At 39.7% G+C, this 6189-nt stretch overlaps 1 long non-coding RNA gene across 1 annotated transcript; it reads left to right on the forward strand.

Annotated features, from left to right (window-relative positions):
• The first annotated feature begins 3546 nt into the window (after positions 1-3546).
• LOC144639716 (uncharacterized) lies at positions 3547-6078 on the forward strand. The gene is made up of 3 exons (XR_013568200.1): positions 3547-3911; positions 5264-5335; positions 5946-6078. It is a non-coding gene; the product is annotated as an uncharacterized LOC144639716 (long non-coding RNA).
• Positions 6079-6189: the final 111 nt, after the last annotated feature.

The raw sequence follows: 6189 nt of genomic DNA on the forward strand, positions 1-6189 counted from the left end.
ATGGTAATGAGGTGTAGTGATGATTCGCGAACTTGAAGTGACGTGTTTCCGTCACTCCATTCTGATATTAAACCGCAATTAATTCATGCATTAACGTGCTGACAGAAAGGTTGTTAAAACGCCATTCAGCACATGTCAATCAAAAACAAATTATCCTATAACCTCATTCCCAGGGTCTCTCTCTTTCAGGGAACAAGGTTGAATTTTTACAAAACAAATCGAAAGAGGATCAATTACACTTATCCTCTGGTGATAAAAGAGAATAGAATTCGCTCTACGAAGCCGTAGAGCATACTTTATCAATGACCCATTCACCTAAGAAAACATTCAAACGCAAATGAAGTGAGATTGTGACATAACTGATAGCAGCTATAAGCTACATGCAGTTACCGCGTCTTTATTGTAAACACAACATTCATGCTGCACGATTTTGTTTCGCGTCACATTATCTTTGTGTCACGTCATCCGTTTTTCATCTTTTTGAGTCGTGCAGAAACGCGCATCTTTCTCAAGTTTTATTCGCTGCTCAAAATAACGCTATACGTGCTGACAGAAAAGTAAACATATCCACAAAACAAATTTACCTAATGCTAAATGGATCAAAGGTTACACTTTTGTGATGAAATAGAATTCGCGCTACGAAGCTTGAGAGCACGAACCATCAATGACACAATTCCCATGGAAAAATAAAACATTCAAAGGCACATTATTGAAGGCTTATTTGAAGAAAAAAAAAACTATCAATGACCCATTCACGCAAGAAAACATTGAAAGGCAAATTAAGTGAAATTGTGACATTACTGATAGCAGCTGTGAGTTACACGTAGTTACGGTTAAAAAATTATTACGCTCGCCATGTGACGTGTTGTAGTTAACACCACATCCACATCTTGAATCCACAGCACGTTTCTGTTTCGCGTGACGTCACCTCGTGTCACGTCATCTGTTTTTCATCTTTTTGAGTCGAGCAGAAACACGAAGTGCTCGGGCGTATCTTTCTCTCGAATTTTATCCGCTGCTCAAAAATAAAGCTATACGTGCTGACAGAAAAGTATAAATATTCACAAAACAAATTTACTTAACGCTAAAAAGGATCAAAGGTAATACACTAACCGGTAAATATTTTTGTGGTGAAAACTGAATAGCGCTACGAAACCTGAGAGCACGAACCATCAATGACGCAACTCATGTGGAAAAATAAAACATTCAAACGCAAATAAAATGAGATTGAATTACTTTATTGGACACTTAATTAGAAAAAAATGCGAAGGTCGGCACTTCATCGAATTACCAAATTACCATGAGGTTGCTCGAAGAGCCTTTGATTTTTTAAAGTGTCCATGTACGTGACCTCTTGTCCTTGTTGTTCATGCAACCTTACCTGATCACCGGTCAACATTCCCAGGCAACTTATAATTGGCAGAAACAGTTTTCTTTCACTTGTCACTTTCATCGCAAAAAAAGTCTACATTAAAGTGCCTATGAAGTAAAAAATAATTTTGCTCAATTTGCTTGTTTATGTCTTAGTTAGCACGAATATGCGTGTTTAAGAGATCAAAAGCGCTTTTTTCTAGTATTTTTTTAGCCTCGAAGTTTGGATTTCGCAATTTGAAGTGGGTCCTTCTCGCGGGCGGCCAAACGCCTCCGGTTTCACCGGAAATGACGTACTTAGTGGTTCTAAAGACACCAGGATTGTGGCGTAAAGAGAGCAAAGAGGGCTGGCGAAAGCTATATTTCGGCTTTTGAGTCAAACTAAGGCAATTGTGCAAGCGAAACTGCAACAAATACACTTATTTCCTTTGGTGAAGCTTCGCAGAGTTAATGGAAGCGAAATTTCCATGTGTATCGTAAAGCTATTCGTTCACTTCTGATGAAAACGCAAGAAGAAACGAATTCTGTTCCGTCGGCAGTTCAAGGATCGATGTTCTCAGCACAAGCTCTTCCTTGCCACAAATGAAACGATAAAGTCATGAAGCAAAGATGAAATTTATTAAAAGAGTTACCTCTGTAAAGGATATGGTGGTCTCTATATCATTCTGCCCTGACTAGCCGAAAGAAAGATTTAGCAGTCGCGCCCGGAGTTTCCCGGCGCGCCATAATAAACAAGACGAAGGACTTTATTGAAAGTCTATATGTTACACAGCTGGGTACAGTATACGTGTTATTCTTTTATTATGAGACTTCGTTCCTCAAAATGTAATTTGTATGTTTAGTAGATCGTTTTATCATTCATAAGGTAGCAGTCGTTTCATTTCCCAAACACTTGAAACGATCGATCGCCAGACGCAAACTAATGCATCTGTAAAAGAAGGAAAAGTATGGAATGTAAATTCGACTTGAGTGAGTTAGAAATGCTTGTTTGTTTTCAAGTAGCGCGCTTCGAATGTTGTCATTCACGTCTGCATTTCCGGTAGTATTCTATGGCGAATGCACTTTTAAACAATACACTGAGATCTTGCAAAATCTTGGACAAATTTTACGGCTGCCTGTTCACCGGAATTATTTGCCGATAAACACGCACTGTAATCAGGATTTATCGCATCCGGATAAGGACGGTTGAAAATATACCGTAGAGCTAACGAGCCATAAAGAGCAACAACTGCAGTTCTGTTTATTCTTGAAGAGGAAATTTTTGGTTTCGTTCAAGTCAAAAAGTGCTAACCAGTACCTTGAGTTTGAAGAAGTGTTATCTTGCCGTGTTGTCAAGTTTAATTATGTCACTCTCACGCTTCGGAGAAATATGTCAGTCCACTGTACTTTCCCACACAAGAACACAATCAAAATGAAAGCGAGCAACTGATCGCTACTTGTATTAAAATCACTAAATCGTGATATAATACCGAATAACCACCGGGATAGGCGTACCGTAACCTGAATTTACACATTCGACAAGCAAGCAACCCCGGCGCGGCAAGCAGCGCTCATGTCAATTCCGAAGCCCATTGCGACACTGCGAAACCAGTCACAAAATCAAAGCCCGTCGATGTATGTGCTTTTGGAAACAATAAAAATTCTAGTTATTCATTTTTTATAGGGAATTTCTCATTTGAATCTGCTTTGCCAATTAAACTTCGATCATCCTCGTCAACCAGCGCTTGTGTGAAAGAGCGCTTATTCGGCTTGCGGCGGTTGGACAGGTCCAGCTAACTACTTCAGTCCATTTAGTGTCACGATATTTCGTTGTGCGATTCATTTCTGCTAGAAACCCGCTCAGCCAAGTCCGCAGATGGCAACATATCGTTCTTTTCGGACAAGATTTCGATTTATCAACGAAAAAGCAGCAACAATCTCAGCTGAAGTAGTGAACTTCACTGTGTATCAATAAAATCTAAGTGTAAACTGATCCGTGGAACCACTAACTACGTCATTCGAGCCAAATTCGTGTCCAGTCTCCGGACCCACTGTTTTGTCTTACCGAGGGCACTTTAGACGGCAAAAAGTCCGATTTCTCTCTCTTTGACATTATTCTTTTTTTAGCTTTTCGAAAAGTACACACAATAAGCTACCAAAAAAGGCAAAAAAGTTTTTTACTTCATAGGCACTTTAAATTATCATTTGTTTGCTTTCCGGTAATTTAAGTTTGTTCAAATCTTTTGATTTATGTCAACACTGTCCTTGTTAGTTCTGTTATTTTAGAGTTTTTTGTTGTTTCTTAAATTCACAAATCTGCCTGAAATTTTTACTAGCCATTTTGACTAGTGAAAGCCCAAAATCTACCAGTACTAGCCAAAACTGCATTTCTACTGGCCTGTGGCTAGTTGGCTACCGTTGTCTAGAGCCCCTAAGCTTATCTCTTGACAAATGTTTGTAGTCCAGAAGAGGCAGGGAGATACATTGAAACCTACAAAGTTTATGAAAACAAACCACCTGATGCCCTACTTGGACAAAGTGAAGGAGATTATCTTAGTAAGGTATGTAAAGGACATGGGGTAGCAAGCCTCACGCCCAACCCCATCCTGACCCATATTGACCTGACTGGTCTGATTAAACCTGCTTCAGGCAAGAAAAAAGGTTGGTACTTTTACCATTATGCTCTCAGATTTGTAGCTCGGACACTGAAGCCTCATCAGAAGGAGAAGGTGCCAGTTCACAGGGAGAACCCTGGGATATAAACTTGGGTTCGGATAATCTGCGAGCCAGCGAGCCAAGCGAGCCATTTCGGTTAGCCTAAAGAGCACATTGGTTAGCCTAAATAGCACTCTGGTTAGCCTACAGTTAGCTTAGGTAGCTTGCGGTTAGCCTTTTATTGGGATTATGGATTTCTGGTTCGCACGGCTTGCATGCCTCGCGAGTCATGCAAGCCATGCAAGCCATTCAGGTTAGCCTAAATCCCGGCGGGGCACCCGGTATATTTTTGGGTGGGGGTGTGCCGCTGGGAATTTGAAGCCCTTACCCTATACCAGACCATGTTTAGTTGATTTTTGCAACCCTATACTAGACTAGACACTGAAAATCCCTACCCTATCCCAGACTTGCATTTTGTTAGAACTGTATCATTATCAGTATTTTAATGGAAAACCATCTGTGAACAACGATGCTGCGATGATTTTATTTATGTTTAGGAAAGCCTCTTTCTCTTCCGAGTTTCTGGACTATATTCGTCATACCGTCGATCGGTTTCCCGGCAAATGCTACCCTTTTCTAGACCAAAACTCTCTGATTTCTATACCCTATCCCAGACTAAACTGCTTGAAAACCATACCTTTCACAGCGGCACATACCTATATAGCTCATGTATGGGAGTGCCCCCCCCCCCCCCCCCCCCCGGGGCCTAAATAACACATCGGTTAGCCTACAAATCACTCCAGTTAGCCTAAATAGTACTCTGGTTAGCCTACAGTTAGTTTAGGTAGCTTGCGGTTAGCCTTTTATTGGGATTTGGGATTTGGGATTTCTGGCTCGCATGGCTCGCTGTCTTGCATATTATCCTAACTCAATAAACTTGCTAGTGCCATATTTGCTCTGACTTGATAATGAAGAGTCTGGCATGTTAATGATTAGCCCACCACACCTTCACAACCAATTCATTTAACAACAAACAAAAACATGTACAGTTTTGATTCATATGTGTATTTATACCTTTTTGTAAGATAGATGTTTCTCTTGACTTACGTGATCAAGATTTTTGGCAAAGCAAGACTGTTGCTAGAGGCCTTGTGCGTCCATTGGCGTGATTAGGACAGATGATGCTGATGAGACTGTTGCTAATTGCTTTCTATGGAACCAGTCATGAAGATAAATGTATTTTTTCTCCTTTATTCAGCTCACTGACTGCCTTACCACAGTGAAGGGAATCAACAAGACAGATGTGGTCTCTCTCAGCTGTACATTTGGAGTAAGAGCTTTAGCATTATGTAACCATTCCCAGAATGCTTTAGTTCATTTTATGCAAACAAAATAATGTACTTGGAAAATAAGACACAGACAAGTTTAAGTAACTATGGAAAAATATTAGTAAGAATAACGTCATCAATTCATTCTGACTTATAAACACAACTATTAGGAAACATTTTATGGCATGCAATTCTTCACTTCATGTGTAACTTTTAACTCTATCCAGATTATATTTGTAACATCACCATTTCTTCCTTTGCTAGTTGATGGAATTTGATTTTCAGGAGATAAACCTTTAAAACCTTGATGGGTGTGCTCTCATTTGAAGAACAAGAACTAAGTTGACACATCTTCTGTTTTTATACTAGTACATATACATACATGTATACAGTCACAAGAATTAAATGCAGTTCGAACCTCTTACATATATATGGACACCAAAGAGACAGAGCCAAGTATCTGCACTATAATGAATATTATAGAGGATTTCAAACGATTGTCATGAATTCTGGTTTCTTTAACCTTCTTACACACACATCCACAAATTATGGAGTGATACGATTGTGCAGGTCATGTAAATTAAATACCCTTTATTTTAAACTTTCTTACAGTCCCTTGCTAACATGGCAACAATTTCAAAGGAAGACCTTGCTTTGCTTCCAGGATTTGGACCTCTTAAGGTATTTGACTAGTCACTTTCTCAGGAGCCTGACATTATGATGTGAAACTGTGCCAGGGCCTTGCTCCTTCCCACTGAAAATTCAATGAGTCATGAGCTGGAGTGGGGAGAATACCCACGAAGTGGTCTCAAATGAAACAATATGAAAGTGATAAATGATCACTAAAATAATAAAT

This window comes from Oculina patagonica, unplaced genomic scaffold (genome assembly GCF_052425735.1).
Source record: "Oculina patagonica isolate OP01 unplaced genomic scaffold, crgOcupat unplaced1218, whole genome shotgun sequence".
Classification (NCBI taxonomy): domain Eukaryota; kingdom Metazoa; phylum Cnidaria; class Anthozoa; order Scleractinia; family Oculinidae; genus Oculina; species Oculina patagonica.